This window comes from Chiloscyllium plagiosum, unplaced genomic scaffold (genome assembly GCF_037043375.1).
Source record: "Chiloscyllium plagiosum isolate Xiang-an unplaced genomic scaffold, Cpla_swu_hap1 HiC_scaffold_4, whole genome shotgun sequence".
Classification (NCBI taxonomy): Eukaryota; Metazoa; Chordata; class Chondrichthyes; order Orectolobiformes; family Hemiscylliidae; genus Chiloscyllium; species Chiloscyllium plagiosum.
The window spans coordinates 110,403,022-110,424,767 of NW_028270142.1; the positions used below are offsets into that span (position 1 = coordinate 110,403,022).

The following is a 21,746-nucleotide window of genomic DNA, read 5'->3' on the forward strand; positions in this document are numbered from 1 at the left end:
GAAGGACCCTACACAGACAACAAGCAAAACTAAGTCATTTACAAAATAATGTGCAAGAACTGTAACAAGCAATACATTGGACAAACAGGCAGAAAACTCGCCACCAGGGTACATGAGCATCAACTAGCCATAAAACGACATGACCCTCTCTCACTAGTATCCTTGCATGTGGATGAGGAAGGACACCACTTTGACTGAGACAATACATCCGTCCTAGGGCAAACCAAACAGAGACATGCACGAGAATTCCTAGAAGCATAACATTCCAACTGGAACACTGCAACAAACACTGACTTGGATCCCATTTGGACCCCCGAGAAAAAGAACAGGGAATGACGACATCATAGGAAATTACATCACCAACTCAAGGAAACCTAAACACATAAATAAAAGTGGGCCATACCACCAGTGCTTCATCCGGAGGCTCACTGATGGTGTTACCTAGTTTGGTAATGAAACGTCTGAAACTGAACCTTCCAGCTCAGCGAGCAAACCTACACCCAGAACCTCAACCAGAGCTACAGATCTTCTCAAAACTCACTAATGAATATGAATCTGGAAGAACAGCCCCTCATTTTCCGCTTGGGAATTCCACAGCCTTCTGGACTCAATATCGATTTCAACAATTTTAGGGCTTGAGGTACCTTCCCCAATGTCCTTACCTGAACTCCCATAGATAAGGCCTTGTTATCACATGCTTTTGCACACAATTCATTGCGAGCCATTAATAGTCCCTGTTCGTAGCTGACTTGGCCAACATCTCTGTTTCAGGCTTGCTGCAGTGCTCCAGTGAAGCTCAATGCAAACTGGAAGAACAGCACCTAATGTTCTGTTTTGGAACTCTACAGCCTTCTCGACTCAATATCAAGTTCAACACTTTTAGGGCTTGAGGCATCTTCTCCCATATCCTTACCCAATCCCCACACCAGGTTATTATGTGGTCTGCTATTATACACAACTCATTGTTAGCCACCAATAGTCCCCATTAATAGTTATTCATTCTCTTAGGCTGACCGTTATCCACTACTTTGTCTGTCCAAGTATTCTTCTCTCTTTGGGCTCTATCTTCACCTATTGTTTACTCCTTACTCCCTTCCTAATTCTATCTTCTGCATAAAAATCAATTTTTTATTAGCCACCACCAGTTCTGAAGAAGGGTCGCTGGACCCAAAACATTGCTGCCAAACCTGAACTTTTCCAGCAATTTCTATTTTTGTTAGAAAAACCAGGGAATTATGATACTATCACCTTTCTTAATAGCTTAGTGCATGCACGATTTTCCAATTCAAAGGAAGTATTATTGCTTGGAAGTAATAAGAGTATAGTAGTTGGGAAGTCATGTTGTGGCTGTATAGTACGTTGATTAGATCACTGATGGAATACTGCCTTCAATTCTGATCTCCCTGCTACAGGAAAGTTGTTGTGAAACTTGAAAAGGTTTACAGAGATGTTGTCAGGGTTGGAGGGTTTGAGCTTTAGGGAGAGGGTGAATAGCCAAGGTCTTTTTCCCAGGATGGGTGAGTCAAAACTATAGGTTTAAGGTGAGAGGGGGAAGATTTAAAAGGGACCGAAGGGCAAACTTTTTCACTTCGAGTATGGTGCAAGTATGGAAATGAGCTGCCAGAGGAGGTGATGGAGGCTGGTACAATTACAATACTTAAAAGGCAACTGGATAGGTCTATGAATAGGAAGGGTTTAAAGGGAAATGGGACAAATGCTGGCAAATGGGACTACATTAATTTAGGATATATGATCAGCATGGACAAGTTAAACCAAAGGGTCTGTTTGTGTGCTGTGTATCTCTATGATTCTAAACTGTTTTAAGATTAATCTTACAACATCTGCTATGTTGTATCTTTTTTTAACTGTGTGGAAACCATTTGATTCATCGGCTCGAAGGGCAGAATGGCGTACTCCTGCACCTATTGTCTATTTGTTGGTTTTGAGGGCTACTAATGTCTTTGTTTGAAGCTAAAATAAGTGGATACTGGAAATTTGGAAGAGACACAGAATGTTGGAGAAACTCAGTAATTCTTACCGTTCTGAAGGAGATTAATTAACTCCAAATGTTAACTCTATTTTTCTCTTCACAGGTGCCAGATCTGTTGAGTTTCTCCAATATTCTGTTTGTTTCTAATTTCTTTATTACTGATATTTTCATAGAGTCATGCAGTACAGAAGAGGCCATTCAGCCTATTAAGTCTGCCCTAACAAAATTCATCTAAATCTATGCTAGTCCCATTTTTTTCGTATTTCAAGTGCTCATTCAGCTGTTTTTCAAAAGTTGAGAGGTTTCCCACTTCAGGTACCTTCCCAGGCACTGCATTCCAGATACCCAACCCCTCTGGGTGAAAACATTTTCCTGAAGTACCTTCTAAACCTGCTGTTTTCTTTTAAAATTATACCCCCTTGTTATTCATTCTTCACCAAAAGGACACAGCTACTTTCTATCTAGTTGAGTTCTGAAGAAGGGTCACCAGACCTGAAACGTTAACTTTGATTTCTCTCCACAGATGCTGCCAGACCTACTGAGCTTCTCCAACACCTTCTGTTTTTGTTCCTGATTTTCAGTATCCACAGTTCTTTTGTTTTTTTTATTTGCTTGCTATCCACCCTGTTCATGCCCCTCAGTCTGCTCCACCTCTGTCGGGTCCCCTCTCAGCTTATCTGCATTTTGCTTGTGTTGTGCTTCAGCTGACAAAATAATCACTTTTTGTTCTGTTTTCTAAGGATTAATCTACTCACCCAAAGTAATTTGCATACAAAAAGAAATGAGGTCTGGTGGTAGCAGGGGTGCTCAAAAGATAGAGTTTAACTCTAGGTGACTGAAAATACAGTCATGAGTCATAAGAGTGTAGCTCCATGAATTGGAAAATGAATCAATAAAAGCAAATTTGAAGACAATAGGTCATGACAAGGGTACTAAAATGAACCAGGATTATGCACCTGCGATCTGGGCTTGTGAAGGGTTCTGTTTATCCTCTGTTATTTCACGGAAACTGGACCTTGCAGTATCGACATTGACGCACAAAGTTGCAAGTAACATTTGTTGTTTGTACCTCTGAACATACCATTAGCATTTGAAGCAGCCCCACCCTTCCTCTTCTGTTGAATTTAAAGTGCAACTGATGCATTTTTAATTTAAGATCGAATGGAAACAAGCCTTTTCCAAGCAAGACTCATATATTTCAGTGGTGAGATCCTACTATTCATTCATGTGAAACCTGTTCTTTTCCCCTTTTCTCTAAATAGACGCCCTCACAACGCGCAGCCCTCCTATCCCTCTGCTCCAATCCTGACCTCACCATCAAGCCAGCGGACAAAGGGGGCGCAGTGGTAGTCTGGCGCACTGACCTCTACATCGCTGAAGCCAAACGCCAACTCGAGGACACCTCTTCCTACCGCCCCCTTGACCATGACCCCACCCCCCATCACCAAACCATCATCTCCCAGACCATACAGAACCTCATCACCTCAGGAGATCTCCCACCCACAGCTTCCAACCTCATAGTCCGGGAACCCCGCACTGCCCGGTTCTACCTCATTCGCAAGATCCACAAGCCTGACCACCCTGGCCGACCCATTGTCTCAGCATGCTCCTGCCCCACTGAACTCATCTCTACCTACCTCGACACTGTCCTATCCCCCCTAGTCCAGGAACTCCCCACATACCGAGACACCACCCACGCCCTCCACCTCCTCCAAGACTTCCGTTTCCCCGGCCCCCAATGCCTCATCTTCACCATGGATATCCAATCCCTCTACACCTCCATCCGCCATGACCAGGGCCTCCAAGCCCTCCGTTTTTTCCTCTCCAGACGTTCCCAACAGTACCCCTCCACCGACACTCTCATTCGTTTGGCCGAACTGGTCCTCACCCTTAACAATTTCTGCTTTGAATCCTCCCACTTCCTCCAGACCAAAGGGGTAGCCATGGGCGCACGACTGGGCCCCAGCTATGCCTGTCTCTTTGTTGGCTACGTAGAGCAGTTGATCTTTCGTAATTACACCGGCACCACTCCCCACCTCTTCCTCCGCTACATTGATGACTGCATTGGCGCCACCTTGTGCTCCCGCGAGGAGGTTGAGCAATTCATCAACTTCACCAACACATTCCACCCTGACCTTAAATTTACCTGGACCATCTCTGACACCTCCCTCCCCTTCCTGGACCTCTCCATCTCCATCAGTGACGACCGACTTGACACTGACATCTTCTACAAACCCATCGACTCCCACAGCTACCTGGATTACACCTCTTCCCACCCTACCTCTTGCAAAAATGCCATCCCGTATTCCCAATTCCTCCGCCTCGGCCGTATCTGCTCCCAGGAGGAGCGGTTCCACCATAGAACACACCAGATGGCCTCCTTCTTTAGAGACCGCAATTTCCCTTCCCACGTGGTTAAAGATGCCCTCCAACGCATCTCATCCTCATCCCGCACCTCCGCCCTCAGACCCAATCCCTCCAACCGCAACAAGGACAGAACGCCCCTGGTGCTCACCTTCCACCCTACCAACCTTCGCATAAACCAAATCATCCGCCGATATTTCCGCCACCTCCAAACAGACCCCACCACCAGGGATATATTTCCCTCCCCACCCCTCTCCGCCTTCCGCAAAGACCGTTCCCTCCGTGACTACCTGGTCAGGTCCACGCCCCCCTACGACCCACCCTCCCATCCTGGCACTTTCCCCTGCCACCGCAGGAACTGTAAAACCTGCGCCCACACTTCCTCCCTCACCTCTATCCAAGGCCCCAAAGGAGCTTTCCACATCCATCAAAGTTTTACCTGCACATCCACTAACATCATCTATTGTATCCGTTGCTCCCGATGCGGTCTCCTCTACATTGGGGAGACTGGGCGCCTCCTAGCAGAGCGCTTTAGGGAACATCTCCGAGACACCCGCACCAATCAACCAAATCGCCCAGTAGCTCAACATTTCAACTCCCCCTCCCACTCTGCCAAGGATATGGAGGTGCTGGGCCTCCTCCACCGCCGCTCCCTCACCACCAGACGCCTGGAGGAAGAACGCCTCATCTTCCGCCTCGGAACACTTCAACCCCAGGGCATCAATGTGGATTTCAACAGTTTCCTCATTTCCCCTTCCCCCACATCATCCTAGCTTCTAACCTCCAGCAACTCGATCCCCTGACCTGTCCGCACTTGTCAGACCTGGCCAGCTCCTTTTCCACCTATCCACTCCACCCTCTCCTCCCTGACCTATCACCTTCATCTCCTTCCCCACTGACCTATTGTACTCTATGCCACTCTCTCCCCACCCCCACCCTCCTCTAGCTTATCTCTCCACACTTCAGGCTCTCTGCCTTTATTCCTGATGAAGGGCTTTTGCCCGAAACGTCGATTTTGCCTGTCTTCGGATGCTGCCTGAATTGCTGTGCTCTTCCAGCACCACTGATCCAGAGTCTGTGTTATTATGATGTACAGGGTCAGGACTAGATAATTTGGTCCTTGAGCCTGCTGTCCTGTTTATTTAGATTGTTGCTGATCTGTATTTGAATTCTATTTACATAACTTTATTGGATCCATTATTACATTCAGCTAACAAAGCAATATTACTTTCAGTTTTGACATTTTCAATTGATCTCACCTCAGCCTTCTTGGGGAGGGAGTTCAGATTTATCCTACTGCATGACATAGTCCTTTTATGCTGTCTTTCTTGAGCAGTTTCACTGTAGTCCAGTGTTCTTTATCCCCCAGTTGCTATTGAATCAGTTAATGGTTTTAACCATGTTAATTAGATTACCTAAGGAGGTAGTGACATAGTGATAATGCTTTGGGAACATTGGCTCGAATCTCACCAAAGCAACTAGTGGTATTTAAATTAATTTAGTAAATATGGAGCTGCAAATACAAAACTAGTCTAGGTAATGGTGACTGTGTAATGAATCCCATTTCGTTCATTCATCTCCTTGAGAGATGGAAACTTGCCTTCCTAGTCTTGGCTGGTTTACAGGGGACATCACATCCACCGCAATGTAATTGTCTATTCACTATCCTTTGAATTGGCCTTCCAAACCATGCAGTTGTATTAAACTGCTGCCAAATCAAAAAGAAAGTTAATCAGATGGACTCTCTGGCATTGACCTAGATGCCAGAAATGACAACAGTCCACAAAGACCTGTTGACCCTGCAAAGTCCTCCTTAGTTTTGTCTGAGGACTTGCGCCAGTATTGATAGTGCTGCAAAGTAATGTCGCAACAGCCTGACGTATTCATACTCATTCTTTAATCCCTTTATGGACAATAGTCCAGGCAACACCGACTGTGGCAGAACCAACCCACTGAAGGTAGTAGTGAAGTGGTATACAGTTGGGAGGGAGTTCCCTGATAAACCCTCAATATTGGAGTCTTGCAGTACTAAGTCAAACTTAGTCAAAAACATTGACTGCAAATCAGATTCTGGATTAGTGGTGCTGGAAAAGCACAGCAGTTCAGGCAGCACCTGAGAAGCAGTAAAATCAACGTTTCAGGCAAAAGCTCTTCATCAGGAATCTGATGAAGGCTTTTGCCTGAAACGTCGATTTTCCTAAGTCAAACTTAGCCAAAGAAAGCTCATGCTGAGTATCGCATGTAGCTCCAACATGTCGAATTGGACTTAAGTTATTGATCACTACGTACTAGGCATTGACCATCTCTAACATGAGGGAATCTAATCTTCAATTGATTTTGAGTGGTATTACCACCACTGAATTCCCTCACTTTTTTTAAAAATAAATATTTTTCTTGAAAAGCTTTTTAAAATCTTTTACAAAACATTTATATATAGAGGAAAAAAAATAAGAATTCCCTCACTCATAAAATATTTGGATTACCATTGACAAGGAACAGAACAGGAGCAGCCAAATAAATATGGCTAGAGTGACAGATTAGAAGGTGAAAATTCTGAGGTGGGTAACTCATCACCTAACTCCTGAAAACCTGTACACCATCAATAAGGCACAAGTCAGATTGATTAGTTTCCGCTTGCCTAGTTGAATGCACTTCCAACACCCGTCCAGGAAAACGTGGGTATTTTCCAATCCACCTGTTCTGAGATGTTATTGCATACCTCTGGAGCAAACGGGACTTGAACCCAGGCTTCTGCCTCCGAGGCAGGAACACTTTTTTTAATTTCAAAAATATACTTTATTCATAAAATACTTTGATTTATACAACTGGACATGCCATACGTATGTAAACATTCCATTTCCTTGCATACCAAAACAGAGTAATAATTCCTATTTACAGGTCTGTACAACTACATTTTTAGCTGAGGTGTCAGCAGAGCTCAAATGACTGCGTGGGCCCCCTGTTCTTCTTTAGGCAGGCAGATGTTACACGGTGGTCTTTCCCCACCGTGCCATAGTGGCAGTTGCCCCACGCTTCAGCGCGTCCCTCAACATGTAGTCCTGGACCTTGAAATGTGCCAGTCTGCAACACTCAGTCGGGGTCAACTCCTTCAACTGGAAGATCAACAGGTTTCGGACAACCCAGAGAACATCCTTCACCGAGTTGATGATCCTCCAAGCACAGTTGATGTTTGTCTCAGTGTGCGTCCCAGGGAACAGGCCGTAGAGCACAGAGTCCCGCGTCACGGCGCTGCTCGGGACGAACCTCGACAAACACCACTGCAACCCTCTCCAGGCTTCTTCTGTGTAGGCATATTTCAGAAGGAGGTGTGTGACAGTCTTGTCCCCCCCCCGCAGCCGCTTCGAGGGCAGTGTGCGGTGTGGTGCGGCTGAGAGTCCGGGCGTGCATAAAGGATCTCACAGGCAGAGCCCTTCTCACCACCAGCCAAGCCATGTCGTGGTACTTGTTGGAAAGTTCTGGCGATGAGGCGTTCTGACAAATGACTTTGACAGTCTGCTCAGGGAACCGCTCGAGAGGATCCGCCCTCTCCTTTTCCCGAAGGGTCTCAAGGACACTACGTGCTGACCACTTCCTGATGGACTTGTGGTCAAAGGTGTTTTTCTTCATAAACTTCTCCACGAAGGACAGGTGGTACGGAACGGTCCAACTACTCGGAGTGTTCCGCGGTAGCAAGGCCAGGCCCATCCTTCACAACACCGGGGACAGGTAGAACCTCAGTACGTAGTGACACTTGATGTTTGCGTACCGGGGATCCACGCACAGCTTGATGCAGCCACACACAAAGGTGGCCATCAGGGTGAGGGTGGCATTGGGTGTGTTTTTTCCCCCGTTGCCCAGATCTTTGTACAGCGAATCCCTTCAGACCCAGTCCATCTTTGACCTCCGTATAAACTGGAAGATGGCTCAGGTGACTGCAGCGGCACAGGTTCTGAGTATAAGCCAGACCTGTGCCACGTATAATAGCAATGACAGTGCCTCACACCTGATGACCAGGTTTTTTTCCCGCGATGGAGAGCGACCGTAGCTTCCATCTGCCCAGTTTCTGCCTCACTTTGCTGATACGCTCCTCCCAAGCCTTGGCACACCCCCCAGCGACCCCCGAACCAAATACCCAGTACCTTCAGGTGGTCGGTCCTGACAGTGAAGGGGATCGAGGATTGGTCGGCCCAGTTCCCGAAGAGCATAGCCTCGCTCTTGCCTTGGTTTACCTTGGCCCCCGAGGCCCATTCGAACTGGTCACATATGCACATGAGTCTGTGCATGGACAGCGGATCCGAGCGGAAAACGGCGATGTCATCCATATACAGGGAGGCCTTAACCTGCAGGCCCCCTCTGCCAGGAATAGTCACCCCTCTCAGGCTCGCATCCTCCCTGATGGACTCGGCAAATGGCTCTATGCAGCATACAAACAAGGCAGGAGAGAGAGAGGGCAGCCCTGCCTGACTCCAGATCTGACTGGGAAGCTATCTGATTCTCATCCATTGATTGCGACTGCACTGACAATGTTGGTGTAGAGCCGTCTGATCCAATTGCAGATTCCCTCCCCAAAGCCTATTTTGGAGAGAACATCTCTCATATACCTGTGTGATATCCTGTCAAAGGCTTTCTCCTGGTCTAGGCTGATCAGGCACGTGTCCAACCCTCTGTCCTGCACATAGGCGATCGTATCCCTGAGGAGTGCGAGACTCTCAGCAATCTCCCTGCCCGGTACAGCACAGGTTTGGTCAGGGTGGATCACCGACCCCAGAGCAGACCTGACCCAGATGGCGATTACCTTTGACAGAATTTTGTAATCCGCATTCAACAGTGAGATTGGTCTCCAATTTTTGAGTTCCTCCCTCTCCCCCTTCCGCTTGTAGATGAGGGTAATGATGCCTTTCCTCATGGATTCACTCATGGTACCTGCCCGAAGCATACTGACATACACCTCCAGCAGGTCCTGGCCAATCAAGTCCCACAGAGCGGAATAGAGCTCGACTGGTAGCCATCGCTTCCGGGAGTTTTATTCTTTTCGAAGGACTTGAGGGCCTTGGTCAGCTTGTCCAGAGATAGCGGCTGGTCCAGCCTCTCGTGTGTTCTGTCGTCTAAGACCTCTGTGATAGAGGACAGGAACGACTGGGAGGCCGCGCTGTCGGTCGACTTCGCGTCATACAGACTGGCAAAGAAGGATTTACTGATCCTCATGACGTTATCGAGCCATCTTCTTCCTTCAGGCTGCTGAGCACGGAGCTCTCTTTGTGCACCTTCTGGAAGAAGAAACGTGAGCATGTCTCGTTCTTGGAAGCCTCCGAAGCAAAGAGCGAGGCTTGCTAGCCCTTCACCTCCTTGAGGTCCTCCGTGACATCGACCCCATCGTCTGCAGCAGGAGCTTTTTCTGCATACTTTCCTGGAGCTGGGACAGTTTTTCCCGCCTCTCTCTCGCCTCCTGAACACCTTTGAGGATGAGGAACATCTTGATGTTCCCTTTTACTGTTTTCCACCAGTCCGCTGGGGACTTAAAGAGGCGCTTCACGGTTCTCCAACCTGCGTAGTCCCTCTTGAGCTCCTCAATGTTTCCCAGGGTCAACAGCTTTGTGTTCAGCTTCCACGTTCCCTTACCAGCCCGCTGCTCGTCCTGTAGGTGACAGTCAGCCAGTAGGAGGCAGTGGTCAGAGAAGAACACCGGCTTGACGTCGGTGGATCTGACCAAGAGCGTTCGGGACACAAACAGGTAATCTATCCTTGAGCGGATAGACCCGTCTGCCCGTGACCAGGTGTATCTACGCTGCGCTCCGTCTGCAGGAGTGCTGAAGACATCATGCAGTTTGGCATCTTTTACCGTGTCCATCAGGGCTCTGGACGCAGGAACATGACCACTGCACCACAAGAGACCCCAGCTCCAGGACAATGTTGCCTTTCAGTTGATGATCCATCACTCACTATGTGAAAATACTTTCAAGGGTAGGTGCACCACAAAATCACCACCAGCAAGTTTGTCTCCAAGCCAGACACCATCCACACTTGGAACTATATTGTCATTGTTTTGCCGATTCAAAGTCCAGAAGCTATTTATCTAAAGGCAGTGTGAGTGTACATGCACCAAACAGATTCCTGTTTAAAAATAAAGCTTCTTATATCTTTTCGACCAATTAGAATTCGTGGTCAAGGTGAATAGTATATTATCAGCCCTTCGGAATTTGAATTTTAGAGCTGGAAATAAAACTACAGTGTGGTTTCAGTTCTGTGGAGGTAATTATTTTTTGACATCAGAAATTAATTTGTAATTTTGAAGTGAAGGCAGTTTCTCGGAAGGTGTATGATTTCATTTAAATATCTAGCAGATTGCATGTGATATTAATTGATGAAGTGTTTACAAAGTTGAACTTGTATATCAGACAAAGGAATTATCCAAGGGCTACTAGCGTTTTGAATTCAGAATCTTATTTCAATTCAAATGAACAACCTCACCCTAATGGAAGGGTTTTAGTTTCTGAAGACTCTGAACAGTTTGTGTAAAGGTTTCCATGGCATTAGAGCTGAAAACTGGTTTAGGCCATCAGAACTGTCAGGTCTACTCTGGGATCGGTGATTCACCCTGACCAAACCTGTGCTGTACCGGGCAGGAAAATTGCTGAGAGTCTCGCACTCCTCAGGGATACGATTGCCTACGTGCAGGACAGAGGGTTGGACACCTGCCTGATCAGCCTTGACCAGAAGAAAGCCTTTGACAGGATATCGCATACATATATGAGGGATATTCTCTCTAAAATGGGCTTTGGGAAGGGAATATGTAATTGCTCTACACTAACATTGTCAGTGCAGTCTCAATCAATGGGTGGGAATCAGATAGCTTCCCAGTCAGATCTGGAGTCAGGCAGGACTGCCCTCTCTCTCACCTACCTTGTTTGTGTATTGCATAGAGCCATTTGCCGAGTCCATCAGGAAGGATGCGAGCCTGAGAAGGGTGACTATTCCTGGCAGTGGCGGCCTACAAGTTAAGGCCTCCCTGTACATGGATGACGTCGCCGTTTTCTGCTCGGATCCGCTGTCCGTGCACAGACTCTTGTATCTGTGACCAGTTTGAGCGGGCCTTGGGGGCCAAGTTAAACCGAGGCAAGAGCGAGGCCATGCTCTTCGGGAACTGGGCCGACCAATCCTCTACCCCCTTCACCATCAAGACTGACCACCTGAAGGTGCTGGGTATTTGGTTCGATTGGGCTAGGGTGTGCGCCAAGACCTGGGAGGAGTGGATCAGGAAAATGAGGCAGAAACTAGGCAGATGGGAGCAACGGTCGCTCTCCATCGCCGGAAAAAAACCTGGTCATCAGGTGTGACGTTCTGTCAGTATTGTTATATGTGACACAGGTCTGGCCTATCCCCAGAGCCTGTGCCACCGCAGTCACCCGGGCCATCTTCCACTTCATGTGGAGATCAAAGATGGACCGGATCCGAAGGGACACAATGTACAAAGACCTGGGCAATGGGAGTAAAAACACACCCGATGCAACCCTCACCCTGATGGCCACCTTTGTGTGTGGCTGCATCAAGCTGTGCGTGAATCCCTGGTATGCAAACACCAAGTGTCACTATGTACTGAGGTTCTGCCTGTCCCCGGTGTTGCGAAGGATGGGCCTGGCCTCGCTACCGCGGAACACTCCGAGTAGTTGAACCATTCTGTACCACCTGTCCTTCGTGGAGAAATTTATCAAGAAAAGCACCTTTGACCACAAGTCCATCAGGAAGTGGTCAGCACGTAGTGTCCTTGAGACCTTTCGGGAAAAGGAGAGGGCAGATCCTGTCGAGCGGTTCCCTGAGCAGACTGTCAAAGCCATTTGGCAGAATGCCTCATCGCCAGAACTTTCCAACAAGCACCAAGACATGGCTTGGCTGGTGGTGAGAAGGGTTCTGCCTGTGAGATCCTTTATGCACGCCTGGACTCTCAGCCGCACCGCACACTGCCCTTGAAGCGGCTGGGGGGGTGGGGTGGTGTGGCGAGACTGTCACACACCTCCTTCTGGAATGTGCCTATGCAGAGGAAGTCTGGAGAGGGTTGCTGTGGTGTTTGTCGAGATTCGTCCCGAGCAGCGCCGTGACGCGGGACTCCGTGCTCTACGGCCTGTTCCCCGGGACGCACACCGAGACGGGCATCAACTGTGCCTGGAGGATCATCAACTCGGTGAAGGATGCTCTCTGGGCGGTCCGAAACCTGTTGATCTTCCAGCTGAAGGAGTTGACCCCAACTGAGTGCTGCAGACTGGCACATTCCAAGGTCCAGGACTATGTGTTGTGGGACGCGCTGAAGCTTGGGGCAGCTGTCGCCAAGGCACGGTGGGGAAAGACCACTGTGTAACATCTGCCTGCCTAAAGAAGAACAGGGGGTCCACGCAGTCATTTGGGCTCCGCTGACGCCTCAGCAGAAGAGCTGGATAGTAAATGTACAGACTTGTATGTAGGAAAAATAAATTTCGATGTCTGTATGTAAAGCAATGTAATGTGTGCCTAAGAATGGCATGACGGAAATGTATAGAGATACAAATAATTTTATGAATGAAGTATATTTTTGAAATAAAAAAAATTCGAACTGTAAGAAAGTGAGGACTGCAGATGCTGGGGAGTCGAAGAGGGTGGTGTTGAAAAACCACAGCAGGTCAGGCAGCATCCAAGAAGCAGGAGAGTCGACATTTCGGGCGTAAGCGCTTCATCAGGAATTCCGTCAGAACTGAAGCGAAGTCTGTCTGACATCAAACTGGAAATAAAGGATTTAAGGTCAGATTGGCACTTGGAATGATTATCTGTGAAGGATATTGTTGAGAAATTGGTTGAAACTTTATTTTGTTGCTTCTGTTAGATCTTTTTAAAGAAACTTTCTTTTATGTAATAAATTTGCCTTGTGAATAAATTTAGTAAATGACCACTACTGTCACCAACTGTAAAAATTAAACTTGTAATCTATCTATTTTAATGTGTGCTTGATGAGTCAAAGAAAGAGACTGGTCATTTCACTGTTAGCGTGTAAGATTTGCAAAAAGATGGAATTTCAGTGTAGCAGGAACATCAAAGGTTGGAGCTTCAATTTCAAAATGCAGCAGGAGACTGTGGAGTTTATATATCTTTTTGTTTTTTTTTATGCTGTGTGATCACACTCTTGTTTTTTTTCTTTCTTTTTCTTTTCCCCACACTACCGCCTAACTGCGGTAGTGCTTATTATTTTTTCCCCAGCACCCATGGTGTGTGTGTGTGCAGGTGTGAAACACAGTGAGAGACACAAGTTGTACGAATCTTTATTCAATTTCCACCACCAGGAAGATAGGAAAACACCTGAGTGGCCAGTGACAAGCAGTGCCCTTCACAAAAAAAGGCAATGCTGTGTGATCAAACAGTGAAGGGGAGGGCAAGGACTAAATCAAAATAGAGTTGGAGTGGGAAATAATGCACTCCACTCCCTGCGGGCCCACCTCTCCCTGAACAACTCCAGGGTGTTGATGGACACCGTGTGCTCCTTCTCCAAGGAACTGTGGAGTTTATAATGTGAATGTGTTTAATTCACATGGCCTTAATTGGATAATATACTTGTCACCAATTCAGATGACTGTCAGTTGAGCTTAGATTGAGCAAGTGGTTCAGGCTGACATAGGCTGGTTATTGTCAGAGAACTACTTTCTAGAGAGCACTGCTTTCAGATGAGATCCAGAGTATGGTTGAAACAGATACTGTAGATATCCTGGAACTATTTACGAGTTCTTCTTATTCCTTGGTCAGCATTCATCCATGAGCCCATACCACATTAATGAGTTGTTCATCTCATTGCAGTTGGTGTTAAGTGCACATTGGCTGTTCATTCACCGTCACTGCACTTAAAAGTCACGACATTAGAACCTGTCAGAACGTATTTAACAGATGTCAGGCAAAGTATAAATAATTCTTTTATTATTGAAAAAAGCTAGGTCCTATCTTTTTTTGAAAAAAACAGAAACCAGAGTTTCCCATCAGATGTTTGTCAATGTTGTAAAGTCACAGTGATGTGAGAAGTTGCTGCTATATTGGGTATAAAAAGGAAACTTGTGGTTGTCCTAATTCAAAATATTTTTGGTAAATAGCTATTTAGCATAGAGCAAAAAAAAACTGATGATGGATCTTGAACTTTCCTTTTATACACAATATGTTCTCTGAAGAAAGCATTGTGCATAAGTTTCCCTTTTGCCTGTTTCATTCTGATTTATAACTGACTTTTTACAGATGCTCAAAATATGTTACTGTGAGCTTGCAGTAGGAATAAGGACTTCTCACCTTGCAAGCTAAGTGTGAGAAAGTCAAAGTTGGGGAGTACCAGTGTGCTTGCATTTCAGTGCAATCCATTTTTTTATTATACACTTTCACAAGTCGGTGGCCTTTCAGATGAGGATACTTATCTGCTTAAACTTAAAACTGATCCTTAAGCCTTGCTTCTGTCCCCTTGCATAATTTAGACCCCGGGAGTGTGGAATTTATACACAGTGGGAGAAAGATATTGTCTCCCATTTTGGATAAGGAGAAACTGCAATTTGTAGATTACATGGTGAAGGAAGGATAATGACCAGAACTCCTCCACTTCAGTTTTGCCATGCAATATTAAATCTCCTGGTGTGAATTTATTATCCAAAGAATGGCACTTGAGCCAGTGCAATTGACTTTGAATTCTTGTCCAACATTCAGGAATGGATGAGTGGAAATTTCTTTTAACTAAATGTTAGGAAAATTGAAGACTGAAGCCATTGTCTTCAGATCCATCATAACTCCTCTTTCCTCTACACTGACTCTGTCCCTGTCTCTGACAGTTGTCTGAGCCTGAACCAGTCTGTTCAGTGTTGGTGTCCTATTTGATCTGGAGATAACCTTCTGACGATGCATCCATACGTTTCACAGAGGCTGCCTATTTCCATTTACACATCTCTCCACTTTGTTTCTGCCTCAGTGCAACTGCTACTGAAACTCTCATCCATGCTTTTGTTACTTGTAGAATGATCTATTCCAGTGTACTGTCTTGATCAGTCTACTCGATGCAATCCTTTGTAATCATGTCATCCAAATTCTGTTGGCATCTTAAATTACACAAGTCCAAAATACCTATACTCATTGGCTGATATTCCCAGTTAGGCAATTCCTCAACCATATTTTCATATCTGAATGCTCTCTCCCCTTCAGTCTAGATTATTCCATTGTGATTTCAGGTGCCATGATGTTTCATAAATATCTCTAGTCTCTTCTTTTTCATTCCATAAGACTCTCCTTGGAACCTAGCTCATTGGCCAAGCTTTTGGTCATTTTCCCAAATATAATCTTCGTGGCTGAGTGTGAAATGTTGTTTGATCATGCAACTGTCAGTATCTAGGATATTTTAGTATAGTAACTTGGTATATAAATACAAGTTGCTGTTGGAAGTTACGCTAAAAATCGTACAAGATCATATTTTCAGCATTGTTCATGTTTGGTTGCTGAAGTGCAAGGGCAGCATTCTAGATTTGGGGATGAGGGTACCTAAAGTTGCATGGTTTAAGAGGAGAGATAAAAGAAATCTGATGGTTAAATCTTTAGAGGTAAAGAAACTGCAAGTAGAAAAGCTGCATGACGTAACTGTGAACATTGTATGTAGGATTTGCATGAGTAAAAGGCAACCCTGTGTCTGATCAAGTAACTGATTGGATTTGTAAATTTAGTACTGGAAATAGCTACCCTAAAAGTATATAAGGCACTCCACTCTTATGACTGAAGAGGGTTGAAAGCTTTTTCAAGATGAAAAAGCTAGCTTGGGCTGAATGAGCTCCTTCACCTCTGTTATCTTAGATGAATGTTAAATGAGCACTAGATGCATAGTTCAGATCCAATGTAATGACCCAGTCAAAGCTTCGATGGATAGTGCCTTCTGCAACAAGGGGTTGAGGATTCGCCTTCATTGCTATTCAAAAGTTAAATGACTTGAGACATGGAGCAGAGAAGATTTATGGGATAATCAAGTCTCAACCTGACTGTTGATTAATATTTACTCAATGTTAAGAGGATAGCCTGGAGACTAATGGGTACATTAGTGTCTGCTAATTTTTTTGGATCCATGAGAATGCATCTGAACAATTGTGTGTTATCTGAAGTGTTCTTAATTCAGGTAGACATTAATATCAATAAATGTTGAAAAAAAACTTGCATTTATATGATAACAACTCAGTATTGTTTCTGTGTTCTGTCTAGTTTACTTGCATTCTACAGTTTGTTACCAAGGGAACACTTGAAATGCTAAACATTTTAGAATGTGGAAAAATTGCACATGTTCTGGAACAATGGAAATTGAAGGGAGATTTATATAGAAGTTACAAAATTATTAGGGTTAGATAAGCTAGTTCTTGGTCCAAAAGCTAACTGAGTCACATTTAAGGTTTTTGGCAAATATATAGGGGAAATACTTTTTATGCAGTGAGTGTTTAAAAACCTGCAAGGTTTCATTACCTACTTGGGTGGCGATTAAAGTAGAGACAATCAATGCTTTCAAAAGAAAATTGGAGGGAAATATTATGGATGCAGGCATAAAGCAGGTGAGTGGGACTGACTGGATTGCTGTATAGAGAGATGGCATGAACTTGATGGATGGAATGGCCATTATGACTCTACATATTAAAATCTTTTCAGCACCCCTAGCAATGTACTACTGCTGAAATGTATGATTGGCAAATGCAGTGGAGATTGTAGGTCATTAATATTCTCCAAGCACGGATGAGATAAATAACGTGTTTTAATCTTGATTTATGCTGGCATTTAAGAATAAGAGTAAAACATTTAGCCCTTTGAACCTGTTCTGCCAAAGTTAGATCATGGGTCATCTTGACATCAATTCCATTTGCCTAAGTTTGAAGCATATCCCTTGATTCCATACCAAATAAAATTACAGTTGATCCTTTTAGAGAGGAGAGTTACAGTTTTCCAGTAGCATTTGTTTGGAAAGTGGCTGAGCTATTTTTAAGAATAGGCACTCGCGTTCTGGATTTCCCCCACTCGTGGAAATGATTACCTCAAAGTATCGTAAAATTTGAACAACAATTCAAAATGAGCAAGTCTTTCCAGCTGCTGTTATACAGTAGCTATACAAGGGTTGTTTTTCACGAAAGCAATGCTGCTGTAAGTTCAAAAAGACATTCAGCTCATCACATCATTGAGTAACATTGTCGACGAATTTTAGTTATGCTGTAATGTTGGGTGCTTAACTGTACAACCCAATGATCGGCTGCGATAGGGATCAAATCAAGTAGCATCTTCCCAAAGTTCCAAAAGAATGCAACAGCTTATAAAGCAGTAATTAACTGTTCCTAGAATTAAAGGAAATCAATCTCAATATGGGGGTCAGCCATGTTGCTGTGGCCCTGGAGTCGCATGTAGGCCACACCAGATAAGAACGGCAGTTTCCTTCCCTAAGGGAGATTGGTGAACCAGATGGTTTTTTCCGACAATCAATAATGGATTCATGATCGTCATTGGAGTCTTAATTCTAGACTTTGTAAAGGTTGGATTCAAATTCCACCATCTATCAGGTCCCCAGAACATTATCTGATCATAAGGGTCTTTTCCCGAAGGAAGGAGAGTTCAAAAGCAAGCGGTGTAATTTTAAGGTAAGAGGAGAAAGATTTAAAAATTGTTAGGTTCTTTTCCCGAGGTTTCACACACAAGACGCAATTCACTTCTGCAAACAGTTAAAGCCTGTACAAGCTGGGTGACCCCTTTGACCCTCTTCGCAGGCATGCAAAGTCCAGTCAAAAGAAGCCCTGAACAAAGAAAAAGACAGCCCCTTTATACAGGTCAGTTGGTAATGTTCACAGAGACTCTGGCCACTCCCTCATAACCACATATTACCCCAGGTACAGTGGTAGGATGAGGTCATCCTCAGAGATAATGTAAGTGCCCTAATCCTGGGGAATCATTATGTAAACTATTTCCTGACTTAGTCATTCCCCAAGACAATGTAGGTGTGATATGGCTTGCTTCGGAAATTGGCTATGAAAGCATTTCTGAATGGAAGGACTGAATGAGAGTTTAATTTGATAATGGCAGGAGAGTAGTGGTAAATGGCTGGCCAAGTGAAGTGTGAGTCATCCACATTCCTGCATGAATGCCGCCCCCACCCAGAGACAGCACACTTTAATCCTTTAACATGACATTAATGTCCAGAGAGAGAGTACAACTCAATCTTTTAACATTACAAAATGAAATGAGGGGCTGTTTTTACACAGTGGTTCGCATGTGGAATGAAACTTCCTGAGGAAGTGGTGGATGTGAGTACAATTACAAAGTTTAAAAGCTTTTTGGAGACGCACATGAATAGGAAAGGATTGGAGGGATGTAGGCTGGGGCAGGCAGTTAGGACTAGTTTAGTTTGGCGAACATGTGAATTGATTGGATCGAAGGGTCTGTTTCTGTGCTGCATAACTCTGTGACTCTGTGAGTACAGGAGGGGAGAATGGAACAGTAGGGGAACTGGAAGAGGGAATTAACCATGGGGTGTTCCATTGAGGAGAAAAATGGAGGATGCTTTGACTGTGTGCGACTGATCCCTTATGTTCCTTTCTCAATGGCAGAGGGAGATAATGGTTATAGGGGAAGACATTCCTGTCCTGAACCAGAAGCATTAATGTAAAGCCTCCTGAGAATGGTTTTCTTTATTCCTGGGATGTGGGCATTGCTGGATGGGCTAACGCTTATTGTCCATTCCTGATTGCCCTCGAGAAATTGGTGATGAGCTATCACCATGGCCTGCTGTAATTCATGAGGTGTAGGGCACCCATAGTGTTATGTGGAAAGGAGTTCCAGAATTTTAATACTAATAAGCGTAACATTCCTATGTTACCAGGGTTGGAGGGTTTGTGCTTTAGGAAGAGGCTGAATAGGCTGAGACTGTTTACCTTGGAGCATTGGAGGCTAAGGGGTGACCTTATAGAGTTCTAGAAAGTCTTGAGGGGCATGGACAGAATAAATAGGTAAGGTTTTTTTATTGACATGGAGGAGTCCAAAACTAGAGGGCATACGTTTAGGCTGAGAGGGGAAAAATTTCAAGGGGACCTAAAGGGTAATCTTTTCACGCAGAGGGTAGTGCATATATGCAATAAGCTGCCAGCGGAAGTGGTGGAGGCTGATACAATTGCAGTATTTTAAAAGCATCTGGATGGGTATATGAGTAGGAAGGGTTTGGAGGGATATGGGCCAATTGCTGGCAAATGGGACGAGATTAGTTAGAATTTCTGGTCGGCATGAATGAGTTGGACTGAAGGGTTTGTTTCTATGCTGTACATCTCTATGACTGAGAATACCTCAAAAAGGGAGCAGCTCTCGGAGCCACAATTTTTACCTGTCCTCGGATTACCCAGAATCCAGAATTGGGAGAAAGTGAGGACTGCAGATGCTGGAGACCAGAGGTGAAAAATGTGGTGTTGGAAAAACACAGCAGGCCAGGCAGCATCCGAGAAGCAGGAGAATCGACGTTTCAGGCATAAGCCTGAAGAAGGGCTTATGCCCAAAATGTCTATTCTCCTGCTCCTCGGATGCTGCCTGGCCTGCTGTGTTTCTCCAGCACCACATTTTTCAACCCCAGAATCCAGAATTACCAGGGTTAGAGGGTTTGAGGTATAGGGAGAGGATGAATATACTGGGCTATTTTCCCTGGAAGGGAAAAGGTTGGAGGCTGAGGGGGTGACCTTATCAAGGTTTATAAAATCATGAAGGGTATGGACAAGATGAATAGACAAGCTATTTTCCCTCGAGTGGGGGAGTCTGAAACTAGAGGACGTATGTTTAAGGTCTGTTTCCATGCTATATATCTCTGTGACTCCATGTTCCTTTAGCTGTTCATATTGGTTCAAGAAAAGACCATGCTCAACCAGCCAGTACTTGCAAAGCCCAAAACAAAATGTGTGTTGTTGGAAGTGATTTTGCATCTGGGCAGTACTTCCTGAACACTCTGAATGTGTTACTTGGTACGCAAAAAAACAATTTAAGATAATCCATCAACCATATTGTGGCTTCTGTACACTTTGTGGAAGTGACGTACTGTCAAGTTAAAAGATTTTATATTTGCAAGTTTTAAGGTTGAGTTCTTGAATTACACCGGAGCTTGGGAGATACAGCCAAAGTTTGTTTGAACTGGCACTTTTGATAAACTGGCAAAAAAATTATATACCTCAGATATCACAAAGTTTACTATATTATTCTGTCCAATTATTATAGTTTTCAATTTACGTACCTGAATGTAAATATACTTTTTCAGTTGAATGGCCACATAAAATATCAACAATTGATTCAAGTTCGAGTTAATTTCTCCTCAAATACCACAATGTCTGAGTAGTTGGTTGAAGGTATGAGTGAGAAGATTCTCTGCAGTAGGTTTTAAGGCAACATTGCATTATTATTTAAATGATTTATGTTGTTAACTAAGTATAACAGTGACATATATGCCCCACATTACGTTTCTATTACTTAGTGTGTGTTTTTACATTAATATCTGGACCTCTTGATTATTTGATCACCTCCTGATCCCATACGTGCCATTTAATAAAAGCTTTGCTGTAGTTAGTTCTCAGTTGCTTTCTGGAATCGCACCATCTTGCCACTCAATGTTCACTTTCCATACTTTACTCCTGTATTATAAGTTGACATGATCATTTGAAATTTGACATTCCTCAGTTTCAGTGCACGACTCTATTGTCCAACCTTATTGAAGAGAATATACCAGAACTGCGGGAGATTTGTGATGTCAGACCTTCAACATTGACATGTCAAGAAATACAGTTTTAACACTTCAGCTGCACCACTTATGTTCCTCATGATGTTGCACTAAAAAGATCAGCCTGTGTCGTGTGCCTGGATTCTGAAGTGAGGCGTGGATTTACAGCTTTTGACTTGCTGAGGTGAAAGATTTAATGAGCGAAGTAATTCAAGATTCATCAAAAGGAACTTCAGGCATTTCATAAATATATTAATAAAAAGAATTATTAGAATAGGCTGGAAACTCGAGGGAGACATCTGTTAATAATGATGGATAAAGTACTTTGGACATGTTGCAAGAGCAGGTGAACTCTGAGGGAGATTGAGAGTGAGATGATCATATTATCATAGAAAGTTTATGAAAAATTAGTTGGGTTAAAGGAAGATCTCTTATCTGATGGGATACATCCCAGATACTGAGGGAGGCCGAGTAATTATGTCTTATGCTTTTATTGAGTGGATGTATAGTGGAGGACTGCTGAGTGGTCATTGTAATATTTATTTATAGAAAGGAAGTCCAAGTCATTGCAGATCAGTTAGTTTGCCATTTGTGGTCATGGAAATTTTAAAGTGTGTCTAAATATGAATTAATAATACATCTAGAAAAACTGGTGGTTAGACA

At 44.4% G+C, this 21,746-nt stretch overlaps 1 protein-coding gene, 1 long non-coding RNA gene and 1 pseudogene across 2 annotated transcripts in view; 2 read left to right on the top strand and 1 right to left on the bottom strand.

The window, feature by feature from the left end:
• The window catches only part of ccdc12 (coiled-coil domain containing 12), an 88,413-nt gene that overhangs the window by 13,891 nt on the left and 52,776 nt on the right, over positions 1-21,746 (top strand). The gene's annotated exons all lie outside the window — the stretch shown is intronic.
• Positions 1-21,746, bottom strand: part of LOC148150464 (uncharacterized) — a 40,247-nt gene that overhangs the window by 12,414 nt on the left and 6,087 nt on the right. The window lies entirely within an intron of this gene.
• LOC148150465 (uncharacterized) lies at positions 1,596-12,760 on the top strand (annotated as a pseudogene).